This window comes from Cnephaeus nilssonii, assembly GCF_951640355.1.
Source record: "Cnephaeus nilssonii genome assembly, chromosome: 15".
In the NCBI taxonomy this organism is placed as follows: Eukaryota; Metazoa; Chordata; class Mammalia; order Chiroptera; family Vespertilionidae; genus Cnephaeus; species Cnephaeus nilssonii.
In genome coordinates, this window is record NC_137086.1 from 37,116,917 (window position 1) to 37,132,375 (window position 15,459).

General features: G+C 38.8%; 1 protein-coding gene and 1 pseudogene across 3 annotated transcripts in view; one reads left to right on the forward strand and one right to left on the reverse strand.

Moving 5' to 3' along the window:
* The window catches only part of PELI1 (pellino E3 ubiquitin protein ligase 1), a 60,769-nt gene that overhangs the window by 18,532 nt on the left and 26,778 nt on the right, over positions 1 to 15,459 (reverse strand). Inside the window, exon 2 of one of the 2 annotated variants that reach the window (XM_079792762.1) lies at positions 51 to 151. The exons of the other annotated variant lie outside the window; for it this stretch is intronic. The gene's annotated coding sequence lies outside the window, so the exon portion shown is untranslated. The remainder of the gene's footprint in view (positions 1 to 50; positions 152 to 15,459) is intronic. 2 annotated transcript variants of the gene reach the window in all.
* Positions 7,236 to 15,459, forward strand: part of LOC307112015 (ribonuclease H2 subunit C-like) — a 29,191-nt pseudogene continuing 20,967 nt past the window's right edge. The window contains exon 1 of the transcript XR_013815279.1: positions 7,236 to 15,446. The product of XR_013815279.1 is annotated as a ribonuclease H2 subunit C-like (transcript). The remainder of the gene's footprint in view (positions 15,447 to 15,459) is intronic.

Below are 15,459 nucleotides of genomic sequence, written 5' to 3' on the forward strand. Positions count from 1 at the left end.
GCCACATTAACCAAGAAAAACACTGTATTTCTAAGTATACTTATTCTTACACTGATGAGGTCCTTAAAAGGCCTGATCTTGGGATCTTTTATCAGTGATATCCAAGTTTCAATCACAGGAACACACTGAAAGCTGGATTCTATTTCTGTACCTAAAAATTGAAAACCTATAGTAAAACACTTGGATATTGAATAGTATTGGTTATAATAACCAATTGGTTAAAATCACCCAATTTAAAAGGCATATAATCAATATACATATAACTGGCAGTTTTAAACTATGAATAAAATGTGCTTTGATAGCTATTTCTCCTTGAATCTTTTATTGCAGGTTCTAATACATACTGACAGGTGACTGCTGTAAAGAAGTTTGAATCTCTGTATTTTGAAGAAAGATGCTCTTCACATTGGTGTGGAATCTTTAACAAAGCCCAATCCTACATAATAAAAGGGTAATATGCAAATTAACCATCACTCTGCCACGCCCACGACTGGGTCGGCGGGAGGCGGGGGGCGGGGCTTGGGTGGCCAATTGCGCCGGCGGGACTCGGGGTGGCCCATCGGGCCGGCGGGAGGCGCTCCGATCGGCGGGTAGCCAGAGCCAAGGCCTGGGTCCCAGGTGCCAGAGGAAAACTGGTACCGGCAGCCAGGTGAAGGAAGGTCTATTGCACGAATCTTCGTGCAACGGGCTTCTAGTAGCTAGATATTGCTCTAGCACTCACTCTCTTTATACACTGAGTGGCCAGATTATGATGATCTCTGAATGCATAATAATCTGGCCACTCATTGTATATCCTATATAATAAAAGACTAATATGCAAATTGTCCCCTCGACCAGGAGTTCGACCAGCAGGCCCATGTCCCCTCCCCCTGGCCAGAATGGCCGGACTCCACCCATGCACGAATTCATGCACCAGGCCTCTAAAACACACACACACACACACACACACACACACACACACTGAGTGGTTAGATTATTATGCGTTCAGAGATCATAATAATCTGGCCACTCAGTTTATATTTCCTATGTTTTAAAATCTGATTAAGATATAGAAATCTCCAAAATCAATTTCTAAAGTCATGCACTTGAGGGCTTGAAATGACTATGTGTATCAATCAAATTTATTCTAATGCCTCAATTACTGGCCCCAGCTGTTGGTATTCAATTAAGTTAGTTAATCAGACCCCCACCTTTATACTTAGTTCCATTACGATGTAATCTAGCATAACGAACGTGAAATAGCACCATTAATTATAACCAAAAACTGAGGAAAAATGTTAGAGAAAATCTTCCTATGATAACAAGGCTGTTTTCTATATAATATCTGTTACTTTGAAGCTTTACTTGATCCTTGAAAATTAAGTATGTTGCTCTATCAGCAGGAACCTTCCCAAGTTAAACAAAATTTTTTTAAAGAAGTATATTCTGGAATGGTGTTATTTTCTGTGTGTGGAGGAAAAACATGAAAAGTTAGCCATAAAACATATATATTAATTTGAAATAGTCTCATTAATTTGACTAATGCAACATTCTTTTGTAAAAAATGTATTTTTATTGATTTCAGAGATGAAGGGAGAGGGGGAGAGAGAGATAGAAACAACAATGATGAGAGAGAATCATTGATTGGCTGCCTCCTGCACATCCCACACTGGGGATTGAGCCTGCAACCCAGACATGTGCCCTGTCCAGGAATCAAACCATGACTTCCTGGTTTACAGGTCATTGCTCAACCACTGAGCTACACCGGCCGGGCTGGCTAATGTGACATTCTAATCATTTGCTCTTAAAGGCCAGTGAACTACAATTATTTTCATATCAAGTTTTCCCCAAGGAAAGACTTTTTATAATATAGTAGAGGCCCGGTGCACGAAATTCAGCCCGGCCTACACCCTTTCACAGTCCAGGAGCCCTGTGATCGTGGGGCCCCCCCGACCAATCGCATCGCACCTGCCATGGCGGCGGCAGTCAGTGCTGGGTTGACACGGCGCCCACGACCCAGGCGGGACAGAGAAGTCAGCAGTTCAGCCCACTCGCCAGTCCCCGCCCACCCGAGCCTGCTGCGCGCGCAACCTGGCTTTCGGTTGTCCGTTCGGTCGTTTTGGACGTTACGGACCCTGGCTCTTTATATATTAGGATGGGTGTTTCACATAAAGGAAAACTGGGAAATCAATCTTTGTCCAAATTTCTCCCTCAACATAACACATTTTCTTTTATTTACATTGCACACTACCTACTAAACACAAGCACAAAATTCCTGCCCTGAAAAAATAAAAAGCTAAACAAATATTAAACAAGGGACAGACAGACCTTATGTAGATATTTACATTCATCTTTAACACTTCTACTTTTGGTGGGCAAGTGAGTAGGCACAAAGAGGTGTTGAAAAAAGGTAAATATTTTAGGAAATGTTATGATGCTTTATGGTGAAAAATATAATGTAGATTGCATATATTATCTCTGATGAAATTTCCATCTATACGAGAGGTCCTTTGTGGTTGATTTCAAAAAGATGACTCCAACAGAAACAACTATTTTGGTATATCTGTAGTGAAGCCATTTTATGAAACCAATTTAGCTGATGATTGAAGGGAGTTAAATTAATAGCAGCTTCTTGATAAGAGTGAAAAATTAATCACCTTCTTCCTTCTTTCACAATTAGCAGGATTAATGAGCAGCAGCTTTCCATAAAAGGAGAGAAAGGATAACAGAAACAATAGTGTCAGAAGTAGGATTATGAGGTTATTACTTTTGTCAGTGTCTTTAGCTTTTTCAACACAGCAGTGAAGGAAGTAAAGTCCACACTCCTATTCCCATGATACAAGGCACTCCCTGGGTAAACTCCCAGCCTTCCCCTTAGGGTAGCCAAATGACATGTTGGTCAAGACTTTCCTACTAATTAACAGGGCTATTGTGATATTCTATCACCTATAAGGATAACTTATTTTCATCCTGATAGGAAAGCAATTAACATCTTTCCTACCCAAGGACAGTATTTGTTCCTCTAAACTAGGGTTTCTCAACCTTGGTACTACTAATATTTCGACATTGTGAGGAGCTGGCTTGTGATTATAGGAAGTTCAGCAATACCATTGGCCTTTATACCCCAGAGATGCCAATAGCATCTCTAGTTGTGATCATCAAAAATATCTCATATAGAACTGTACACCTGAAACCTATATAATTTTATTAACCAAATAGAGGCCCAGTGCACGGATTTGTGCACTGGTGAGGTCTCTCAGCCTGGCCTGTGGGGATCGGGCCAAAACTGGCTCTCCGACATCCCCCAAGGGGTCTCAGATTGCAAGAGGGTGCAGGCCAGGCCGAGGGACCCCACCGGTGTGCACCGGGCCTCTAGTATACATACAAGATCTTTGGTTAATTTCTTCCCGCCTTCCCTCCGAGATTCATCAGTCTGTTCCACGTTTCCATGCCGGTGGTTTCCGCTCCTGTGTTGAGCGTCTGCCCCCTGGTGGTTAGTGCGTGTCATAGCTACTGGTCGGCCAGTTGAACAGGCTTTTATATATATAGATGTCACCCCAACAAACTCAGTAAAAAAAATAGTTTCACCATCCCTTCATCCTGTGAGAATCACTGCTCTAAATCTCAAATTGGGGATGACAATTTGTTTTTAGGAAGGGAATTTGCCCTATTTTTGGCACAATGCTTGCCGCATACTAAGGTATTTAACAAATGTTTTCTTTTTTTTATTTATTATTTATTTATTTATTTTTTAAAATTTCTTTATTGATTAAGGTGTCACATATTTGTCCTCATCCCCCCATTCCCATCCCACACCCCTCCCCACGGATACCCCCACCCCCCTGTTGTCCTTAACCATTGGTTAGGCTCGTATGCATGCACACAAGTCCTTTGGTTGATCTCACAAATGTTTTCTTACTAACATCATCATACTGATGTCTTAAAGGGCTATTATTAACCCTGTGTCAGTAAAGGCAATGGCTTTAAATGTAGCTGCAATTTCAGTATTTTATTATAACTGATAAGAGTGGCTGGGAGAGAGAACTGGATCTATCATCATACCATGATGGTGGTTAATTATTAACATTTTTATGCATTTAGATATTTTAATAATGAAACAACCTCTCTCAAGTGAAGGAAAGGGACTGCAGCTGGGGTGACTGTAGCAGTAGCTATAAGGCCAGTGCTGGGTAGTCTGACGTTTAGAGAAGTGTTAACCTTTGGAGGCCAGATAAGGAAATATCTTCTTGACCTAGGGGACCCATGTCTAGAAAAATTAAAAAGGGGTGTCAATCTGAATCAATCTTGGATAGAGGTCTATAGTGTGCTTGCACAGAATGTTATTTAGCAAAATGCTTTCACATACGATTATTTTATTTGACTCTTATAATAGCCCTGTGAATTAGTCAGAAAGTCTTATTAACTAAATTTTCCAGATAAAGGAACAAAGTGTGTCAGTCAGAAAGGCCAGTGGCTAGTTCAAGGCCAAATAGGTAATATCGACAGAGCTAGAACTAAATCCCACATATTGATTCAACATACATTAACTCATTTAATTTCTATCTCAACTACATCAAGTATAATTATTGTCTTGCTCCTAGAAGTAGTCTGGGTATTCTGATATCACTAATCACACCCTAGATAAGGTTGGGTGGGGCTGATTCCATACTAAGAAGAAGAGACCCTATTAAGGGACTATTTAGGAGAGAGACTAGAAATAGGAAGTACATCTGTGTAAAATAAACCCTAATCAAGTTATACTCCAGCATAGACTAGTAACAACTACTCAACTACTAGTATGACTAGTGCTTTTTGAGATTATTTGAACCTTTGTCACTTCCTCAATGTTCCTTGTATTTGTCAACCCTGTTTCCTGGTAGTGACCAACAATAAAAACTTCAGTAAATGAAGTGGACTTCGCATGTCCATTTAAAAAATGGGGAAGGGGAAAGGAACCCAAGAGGAAAAGCAGGGCATTACACTATGGCAAATTCCTGGGTACCATCAGGAAGAAACACTTATTAGAATTGAGTCCAGACAGTCTAAGAACAGAAGGCTTCATGTACTCCCTGCGAAGTAACAGCCAAGACAAAACTGCAGAGCGTTGTTTAATGGGGGTTTAAATACAACTGCACCCACCCTACCCCAAAATGATCACTAATTCCCCACATCTAGAAAGTGTATTTTAAAAGACACAACAAAGGATTAGAACATGTTTATTTTTCCTGCCCATACTTTTAGATTACCAAAGTTCCTAAAATGATGATATGCTTCTCAGAAAGCAGAACTAGAAATTCCCCTTGGTTTAACCATTAAAACCTTGAAACAAAACTCTGCAGAAAACACCAAATTCAGTAGGATTAGATGGTTATTTGGAACAAAAACATAGGACAGAAGTATATTCATGGGAAATTCTATCATTTTCTAAAGTCAGCATCCAACGCTGGCAGTCAACTCACTCTTATGCTACCCTTTTCTCATAGTGGCTAACACTGGGTTCTGTCTCTGCCAAGCACTGTTACAAGCACTTTACATGTATTAACTGATTTACTTCCCAGAACAACCATGAGACAGAAATTGTTATAAACCTCAGTTTATAGATTAAGAAAACTATAAATTTATAATTCAAACTCTAGCCAACACTCCGGAACTGCTGAAAATATGAGTAGTGGGGAGTGTGAGAGAGAGAACTACTTTGAAAAACAAAATTAAACAACAAGAAAACCCCCCAATTCTTTTCCTACTAGGTATAAAGTATTAAAGAGCAAAAGATTACATAAATGCTATTGCCCTAACATGGGAATAAACTTCTGTAATACTAACATTTTAAATCTTCTCAATAACTCAATCAATCATTTAAAGCTGTTTAAAAAGTTCCTTGGATAAAATTTAAACTTGGAAAAAAATGAGTGAAATAAATTTGTTCCCAATCAATGTAAATCAATACCAACTTATGAAATAAAAAGAAATGGAACACTGAATCCATGGTCGTATTTTTATAAGTCAGGAGTAAACCATATTAATTTTATGTAGATTATGGGCCCTTCCAAAAAAGTATTGTGTAGTGATTATTTTGGACAGGTAAATTACTTCCAGAAATAGAGTAATATGGGCTTTCTTTAGTCAACACCAGACCAACTGAAATTGACAAGTGTTCTACAAATAACTATCAGTACTCATGAAGGGTGCCAACGTCGTGAAATATAAAGAAACTCAAAGAAATCCTCAGACTGGAGGAGTTTAAGGAGATGCAACAACTACATGGGATCATGAACTGGATACTGGACCAGAAAAAGGACATTAGTGGAAAACTGGTTAAATCTGAATATGGTCTACAGTTCAATACTACAGCTAATAATATTGTACCAAATATACTCTGGTTATACAGATTGTGAAGCTGAGTACATTTTATATATATCCTACATAATAAAAGCCTAATATGCTAAGGGTCTGACTGTTCGACCAGTTGTATGACACGCACTGACCGGTAGGTTAGCTTGGGGGCAGACACTCCGATTGGTAGGTTAGCTTGCTGCTGGGGTCCAGCTGATCAGGACTGGGTGAGACGGGCCAGACACACCCTGGAGCCCTCCTGCGGTCTCTCCCCCGCCCCGATTGATGGTGCACTGGTGGGGTCCCTTGACCTGGCCTGCGCCCTCTCGCAATCCGGGACCCCTTGGAGGATGTTGGACTGTTGGTTTCAGCCTGATCCCCGCAGGCCAGGCCAAGGGACCCTGCCAGTGCACAAATTAAATACATATATACATACTAGAGGCCCAGCGCATGATTAAATCATGTGCATGTAGGGTCCCCTAGGCCTAGCCTGCCATCAGGGCCATGTCCACCACCCCGTAATGCTCTGCTGACACTCCCTGGGGGGGAGGTTGGGACCCCAGATCCACCGCGCGCACCAGCAGGACCCTAGACCCCACTGCCGCGGGCCTCGCGAGCTCTTTGTGCCTGGCTGGTCCCCATTCCTCTCTCCCCAGTGTTGAGTGTCTGAGCCACTGGCTGCTCCGAACCGTTTGGCTCTTTCCCTTAGTAACAGCTTTTACCTTCTGCCTCAATTCCTCTCCCAGCTCATGCCCTTCCCCTGCGTGCCACCTCCCCCCGCCGCATGTGCCCCCGCCCCTCCCCCCGCAGTGGGAGCACCTCCGCTCGCCACCTGGGGACCCATGCTGCGCTCCCGGTGCCCATCTCCTGCGCCCTCTTTGCCATGTGGCCCCGCCCGCCCGCCGCCCACCTTGTTGCGATAGGAGCCTGTGGGCCGCGAGACCGAGAGGTGCTCCATGCGCCTCCTGGTGACTGGTCTTTGGTCATTACGGTGTTACGGCCACTGGTTTTTTATATATAGATAGATATGTATACATGTACTTAATTCCTTTTATTCCCCATATTTTCTGTAGGCTAAATTATTTCAAAATAAAAAGTAATAATAATAATAATGGGAAACAAACAAAATAGCCTTTTAAATTTAATAAAAGGCATTAAAATATGAATTTAAGATTCAAAGTTTGCTTCCTTTCAGCCTTCTCACTGCCTAAAGGTGCAAGATTTCCAAGCTGTATTTGGTCCTGTCAAATCGTAGTGCCTGCCAGGTCTCATGTCCTCTCTCTTGATGTGAAACTGCACCTTCCACAGCCCCTTCGGTCAGGAGTGTTACTACACAAGTGTGGCCACTCACTGGACTGAGCAATACCTGAACCAAAGTGATTCACCAACATACCCAGCAGAATTTGATAGAACCATGCTTCATGTGTTTTTCTTTGAGGAATTAAAAAGTTATGATATAAGGGCAATTTTACTATTGAATGATGTAGATAATTTTATTAGAAAACACTTTGTGTATGCAATTATATCACAGCTTCTGAATTAATGCTGTATACTGAACTCTTTAACAGTATTTGAATTTATTTGAGTTTCATCTACCTAACTACATGAATCCTAGTCTTAAAAAGTTTATGAAAGGGAATGGAAAGGGGAGCTGGGAGGAAGAAGAATGAGGAAGCAGTAGCCCTGGGTAATTTTGATACCTTTCATTTTAAAAAGCAAGAAAGTAAAACACTTTTGTGAATTATTCACTAGTTATTTCATTTGTGATAAGGTTTTATTCAAACTGCAGGAGACACTTATGAAGGACTAAGTAAACTATGAATGTACCTAGGGCCAACTCTGAATTATCAGATCTATAAAATTAGCTCTGTAGGCACATGATTTTCTCATCTTATAAAATAATGACAGTATTTCCCACACCTCATAGAACTTGTCATGAGGCCTGAATGAGAACAAAGCTGTACTGAAATTTGGATGTTGAGCTATCTGCTTGGTCCACTCACTAAATACACAAGTCATATAGAGACTTTTGGGTCTCTTGAAATTATTCAAACTGTGAAAGGTAAGCAAGTGATTTTCAAGGAACAAATGTAATGTAAAACAAAAAAAGTATTTTTTAGTTAGGCATACAATGTATTATAGGTCCTAATAATACTTCATTAATTTATAGTGGTCACTTAAAATTTAATTATTTTCTCAGAGATTCATCTTTATTTTTCAGTATCTAAACAAATGTTATAATCTGTTCTTTGTAGTAACTTCGACACCATGTAGTTAATTCTACTTTTTCTACTGCTCTTAATATATAACAGGCCCTGAAATATAACCAAAGGCCTCAAAAATCATTGCAATTTGTTTAAAGGTTGAATGCTACATAAATGTTTGATTTTCAATAGGGGAAAAGATAGCACATCTAAATAAAATAAGATTTAGTATATATAGTCCCTGCTCTTACAGGAACATTAAGTCTTTTATAGTTTCACAATTCCATTATAAGCTCTATTTAAAAGGTATGGGGGGAAAGGTAGTTGAAAATTCAAATTACAATCGAATCTCCAATATTGTTTCTAACAGTAAAGTTAGATACAGACAGGGAAATCACCATAACAAAATAACTATTTCACCGTGGCCCGTGTTTCTCAGTGATTGGAGCGTTGGCCCATGCACCAAAGGATCTTGGGTTCGATTCCTAATCAAGGGCACATACCTGGGTTGCAGGTTTGATCCCTGGCCCTGATTGGAGGGTGTGCAGGAGGCAACCAATCGATGTGTCTAACATCTCAGTGTTTCTCTGTGTCTCTGTCTCACCCTTCTCCCCACCCTCCCTTCTACTCTCTCAAAAAATTAATAGAAAATAATATCCTTGGATAAGGATTTAAAAACCCACAAAACAAACAAACAAAAACTTTTTCGCCTGACCAGAGTGACTCAGTTGGTTGGGCATTGTCCTGTGCACCTGCAAGTTCTATTACCGTTCAGGGTGCCTAGGGAAAACAATCAATCAATGATTCTTTCTCATATATTCATCTTTCTCTCTCCCTTCCCCTCTCTAAGCATGTTCTTGGGTGAGGATTAAAAAAAGAGAATAATAGCCGAAACCGGTTTGGCTCAGTGGATGGAGCGTCAGCCGGCGGTCCCAGGTTCGATTCCGGTCAAGGGCATGTACCTTGGTTGTGGGCACATCCCCAGTGGGGGGTGTGCGGAAGGCAGCTGGTAGATGTTTCTCTCTCATCGATGTTTCTAACTCTCTATCTCTCTCCCTTCCTCTCTGTAAAAAAAATCAATAAAATATATTTTTTTAAAAAGAGAATAATAACTATATCTAATCTCACCGATGAACAAAAGTTTCCTCTTAAGCGAGTTCTAGTTTTCTCTTTGGTTCATGAAATGTTCTGAAAAGGAGCAGCTGATCTTTCTTTGACCAAATCATAATGTTTTCTCCATAAATTTTTATAGCAGCAATTTAGAGATATTGTGTGTGGGAGGCTTAGAACATCTATTTTTTAGCAGAATGAATATTTTAAATCACTCAGTATGGTATTCCCATTTAACTCTTTTCATTAGGAAAACGGTACATACATATAGCTTGGATATTTCTATAAATGTTCTCTCTCCACTCTAATTATTGTTATATTTTCACATTACAAACACACCAATTAAGTAAATAGTGATCACTTTAAATTATGATCGTAATTTGCAACTTTTCTCTTGTCACTGACAACTTGCATTTTGTACATATACAAAAGAGAGTATTTCCCCCTCACAAATCGGTTAGAAAGTGGTAAAGAATAAATACACAGTACTGGGCAAGATGTCAGTATTCTAGCAAGCAGATTCAGTTTTTCATGAATTTCCTATGGAAAGAAAAATAATCTCAAGTATATCTTTTCTTTTAATCAAAATAAAATGACTCAGAAAAAAACAAACTACTGGGAACGATCACTGTTCCTTTTTTAGCAGGAAGAGATGGTCCCTCTGCCCCCATAAATCACCGGATCTAAAATCATTAAATCTCTTCCCACCATATCAGAACAAGATATTCAGGTAGAAACATCATGTAAAATCCTTATAAAGCAAGATTCTCAATATTTAAAAAATTCTTTGTATTTTCCCCTCCCTTCTGAAAATGTTTAAATGGTAAACTGCAGTTATCCCAAAGGCCTAGATCTCTTTGAAAGCAACTCAGGAGAAGATTTATGGTTAAAAAAACTAGACTCTGAATAAACTGTTAACAGCTAGCCAAAATACAATGACAGCACCGTCATTCTGGCTATCAGGTTCCAGCAATGTAATTCTCCAATTAATAATTCAAAAGAAAACAACAGATAACATTAAGTTCTAAAACATGTAAAAAAGAACAAAACAACCCCACACCAAATACTGTAGCTTGGATTGGAAAAACATTACAAGGGAAGAGTGTTCAGTTTTCTGTCGACAGGCAATCAACACCCAGATATTTTTCTTATGCTTTTTTTAAGACCAATTATGGAGGTGAGAATAACAGTGTAAAGCCTCCCTAAATACACAAAAGCCTTAGAACTTGAGATTTATTCAATCTTTTCCCTAAAATGGAAAATGCAATTCATACATTACACATGTCTAAAGCTGAATGTGAAAAAAATGTGAAACAATTAAATATAAATGATCTGATTAATTATGATTCAAATCATTCCTTTTACAAACTTACCTGGAACCTTGAAGCCCTGACAATGTTACACTTAAAATTAAGCCACAGAACACCTACCTCTTCATTCCATCGCTATCACCACAAGCTAGACAAACAACCTTCTCACCAGAGGATAAAATCCAGATAGTATTTAAAGCATCTCCCAATTACACTTGGAATCACACACTGAATAGCTGTCTGTTCAGTGTTCTTTCACTTAAGCATCTCATAATGTGTGTGGGTGAGCCTGTGTTATGCAAAATAGGTAAACACTATATAATTCTAGATTCTATTGGCTGAAGTAAGAATTCACTTCTCTCACCTCCTCCTCAAGGAAGTCTGTGGCCCAAAAGGGAAGAAACGGAAGCAAGCAAGAAGCACAGAAAAAATTCTAACATGGGCTTATTTTCAAGTTATGGAATTAGGTACTTCAAAGGGGGTTCTTAAAAGGCTAACTTAATTAACTATATAAATGCTCTATAAATGTCAGAAGTAGAGCTGAGATACTAAACTGCCTTTTCATTATAGTGTAATAGCCTATTTGAATAGATTTAGTATAATAATCTGTTAAAGAACACTCTTTTGGAAAAAAACACAGAAGAATCAATATAATTCATGTGAAGAAAGAGTGCCTTTTAGCACTCAAATACATCAGATATTTTGTTTTGTTTTAAAACACTATACAGAATTTACAGGATAAGAACAGGTGAAAATTCAATCACATTTTCAAGTGAGCATGCTTGTTTATTCCCAGCTTTATACTTTAAAATAAAATAAATCAGATTAATTTGCTGCTTATTAACATGGAGGAATGATAGCAGTACCTGGAGGTGAGTTGGGAGTATACAAACTTCATCAAATAAGCTACCGAAGGTACCATGCTTACTGAACTTAGCTGCTTTTAGATTATGCTACTTGTAAGCTTCATTTGAGGGGTTCTTGCCTACTATTCCAAATGCCCCCATATCTTCTCTTAAGAAATGTGTTTTATTATGGTGAAGGGTTGGAACTAGTCTATTCCTCTACACAGCCAAAGGTGAACTTGCTTTGTGCTTAATTACATTTAAGATGAAAACAAAGCACACTTGCTACTTCAAGTCACAAGAATAAATGATAGTTCATACCTGTTCAATAAGCTGCATATGTAAACCATCTGTTCGAGTGATTTTCATCTCATGGCACACAAACTGATTACAAAATTCTGCAGCACACCAAAAAAATATTGTATATTTTGCTAAATATTAACAAAAAATTAATAATAGTAATTAACTAGCCTCTTTGCTGCAAAGTGACTTAAAAAAAAAATCAGATGCCTATGCCTATACTTGTATACTAGTATGTAAGGATTTCTAGTACCAAGAATTAACCAATCAGATGTAATCTTATTATGTGGCATGGTCAATAAGATGCAACTCTTATTATTTGACCTATATACATTTATGGTTCAGGGAAAAGGGAAAAGAGGTCAGTGCCCCTGACTAAATAGGCAGGTATTGCATATTTTAAAAATTTTCTGGCACATCGGTTGAAAATTGCTGATCTATACTACCCACTCATTAACTGACACTCAACTTGAGTCTAGGGCCTATATTCTCTTTCTCTCTTTTTTTAAATCCTCACCCGACGACATTTTTCCATTATTTTTTAGAGAGTGGAAGAGAGAGAGAGAGACAGAGAGAAATTTCAATGTGAGAGAAACACATGGATTGGTTGCCTCCTGCACGTGCCCCGATCAGGGCCTGGGCCAGGGAGGAACCTGCAACCAAGGTATGTGCCCTTGACTGGAATCGAACCCGGGACCCTTCGGTCCACAGGCCAATGCTCTGTCCACTGAGCCAAATGGCTAGGGCAGGGCCAATATTTTCTTATATAAAACACTTTTGTTGGTCCTAAGTCATTAATAATACCTTGTCACCTAACACCTTGGCACAAGATGAACTGCCCTCTACTTACAGCAGCAAGTTTAATTCTGTTGCTTCCCAGCATTCCACAACTGTGCCACATCCCTTGAATCTGTTTTTCAGTAAATCTGCATGTTTCTTTTGCTTGTTCTCTTGGCAGCAGGCCCACGTAGGTGACATAATCTGCTCAGGTATCCTGCTTTCGTCCAATATAGATACACATCCAGTCCAGGAAACATATCTATACAAATGATCTGGGCATAGTCTATCTAAGGATTTTGCTAATTGGTGAGCCTGCCTTGGTCATGTGATTCTAGTCTGATGAAACTGCTCAAGCCGGACATGACTGGTCCAATACTCATACTAAGCAGAATGTAGTTGTGACTGACTATGTCGAAACAAAACCCAAGGACTTGCCATTCTTTAGAACAACATATTGACTCTCTTATTAACTGTGGGAGTGTATTTCTTGCTCAACTCTTAGGGCAACCAAGTTATCAACAGCTCTTATGCTATGATCATGAACTACTTTAATGATTAAGAGAGCATTAAGAACATAAAAATTCCTTATGTATATCAAGCTCTGTGTTTATACAAAATAATCTCCTGAGGAAATATATTTTCCTTAAAGAGCTTCTAAGACATTACAAACAAAAATACTCTATATTTTCCAAGTATGATGAACTATTTTTATAGGACAAAGACCCATATTCATAAGGGAGAGAAGGGATAGAATTAAATTTTTAAGTGTTTCTTTCCCAATCTGAATTCTGATTTTTTTTGTAAAGAACTTTCTTTATTTTTGCTTTTCACATGTGCCTTATTTACAATGATGTCTGGTTAATAACACCATGAGGCCATTTAAATACAAAAACAAAACTTTACTTAGCTTTCTTGGCTGATGGGACAAATGAACCTGAATCTAAATGACCTTTCCCCTACTCTTATTCCATATTTGGCTTGGCTTAAAACTTCCTTGTCTTCATTTACAATGCCTGAACTTCTGGCAATTATCTCAGTTGAGGTCAGGGACCAATGTTAAACTTCCAATACCCTGAAAATGTTTAAAAATCATTCCAGAAAAACAAAACAAAACAAAGTGCACTTACCTCACAATTTCTAGGCCTTTTCAGTTGTTTCTCTTTTTCTTATGGTCCTATTTTTCTTCTTATTTAGTTGTAGCCTAGGTTTTGATTTCACCAACACAAGTGACCTCCTAGAGCTTGCTTCTTCTCTAATGATCTCTGAATACTTCTAAGGAAGCAATGAAGTACTCATTCCTCACAATCCCTTTGCTTCTAGCCACACCCACAGCAGGTGCGTAAATTTTTCATCCTTTAGTTGCACCTCACTGGTAATACTAACGTCATGTTCCTCTAAACCGTAAGGCAAACTCACACAGAAGGCATTTGCTATTCTACAATAATTCTTTCCTGAATTATCTACATGTGTCCAGGTTTTTACTTGCCCAACCCACTAACTTCAATCCTTTTGAGGAAAAGGTACATTGCAGCCTAAGATTTTCCAACAAGGCCTAATTCTTCCTTGTTGGAGGCAGGAAGAAGAAAAAAAAAAATCACTGGTTCTACTGTATCACATAAGCACATTTTAAAGCTGGAAAGAACCTTAAAGAATATCCTACTCAACTTGCTTAATTTTCCTTTCAATTCCCTCATTTTATAGATGACAAAAAGTCTATATCCAGGGAGGGTAAGTTATTTGATGAAGGTCATGGGGCTAAGTAGTAGAGTTAGCTAATAGATCTTTTTGATTTCTTCATTAGTTTCATTATTTTGGAGGCAATACCACAAATGCTAAAGAACTGAGCAGTCAGCCAACAAGTAACTCATATCTTGCATTATGTAAGTATTATCATATGAGATGGCCAAATCTTCACCTCTAGCTCTATTCTTTGCTGTGTGTGGTTACAATTCTACATATTTTTTATGATGTTTTTTTTTTTCCCAGAAGAAAGAGGGAGAGAGAAATAGAAACATCAATGATGAGAATCATTGAACGGCTGCCTCCTGCATGCCTCTTACTGGGAATTGAGCCTGCAACCAGGCCTGTGCCCTGACCAGGAATTGAACCATGACCTCTTGGTTCATAGGCTGACACTCAACCATTGAGCTATGCTGGCTGGGCTGTTGTTCCAATTTTATACCATAAAAAGAAAACTGAAAATCAGACAAATAAAAGCAATGATTGGCATATTATGGATATTTGTTTCTTTCTGCTCACCTAATAGGCCATGACCCCCTGAATTGGCTGTTCACACTCCCACTTTGTGGACTTTGCTAACCTAAAAATCGCCTTAACCCAAAGAAAGAAATCTAAATACCAAAAGTACTGCCACATAGAGGACCTGAATACATACTTCTCCAAAGAGGACATACAGATGACCAACAGACATACAAAGAGGACATACAGATGACCAACAGACATGTAAAAATGCTAAAAGTCGCTAATCATTAGAGAAATGCAAATTAAAACCACAATGAGATATCACCTTATACCTGTCAGAATGATTATCATCAATAAATCAACAAACAAATGTTGGTGAAGATGTGGAGAAAAGGG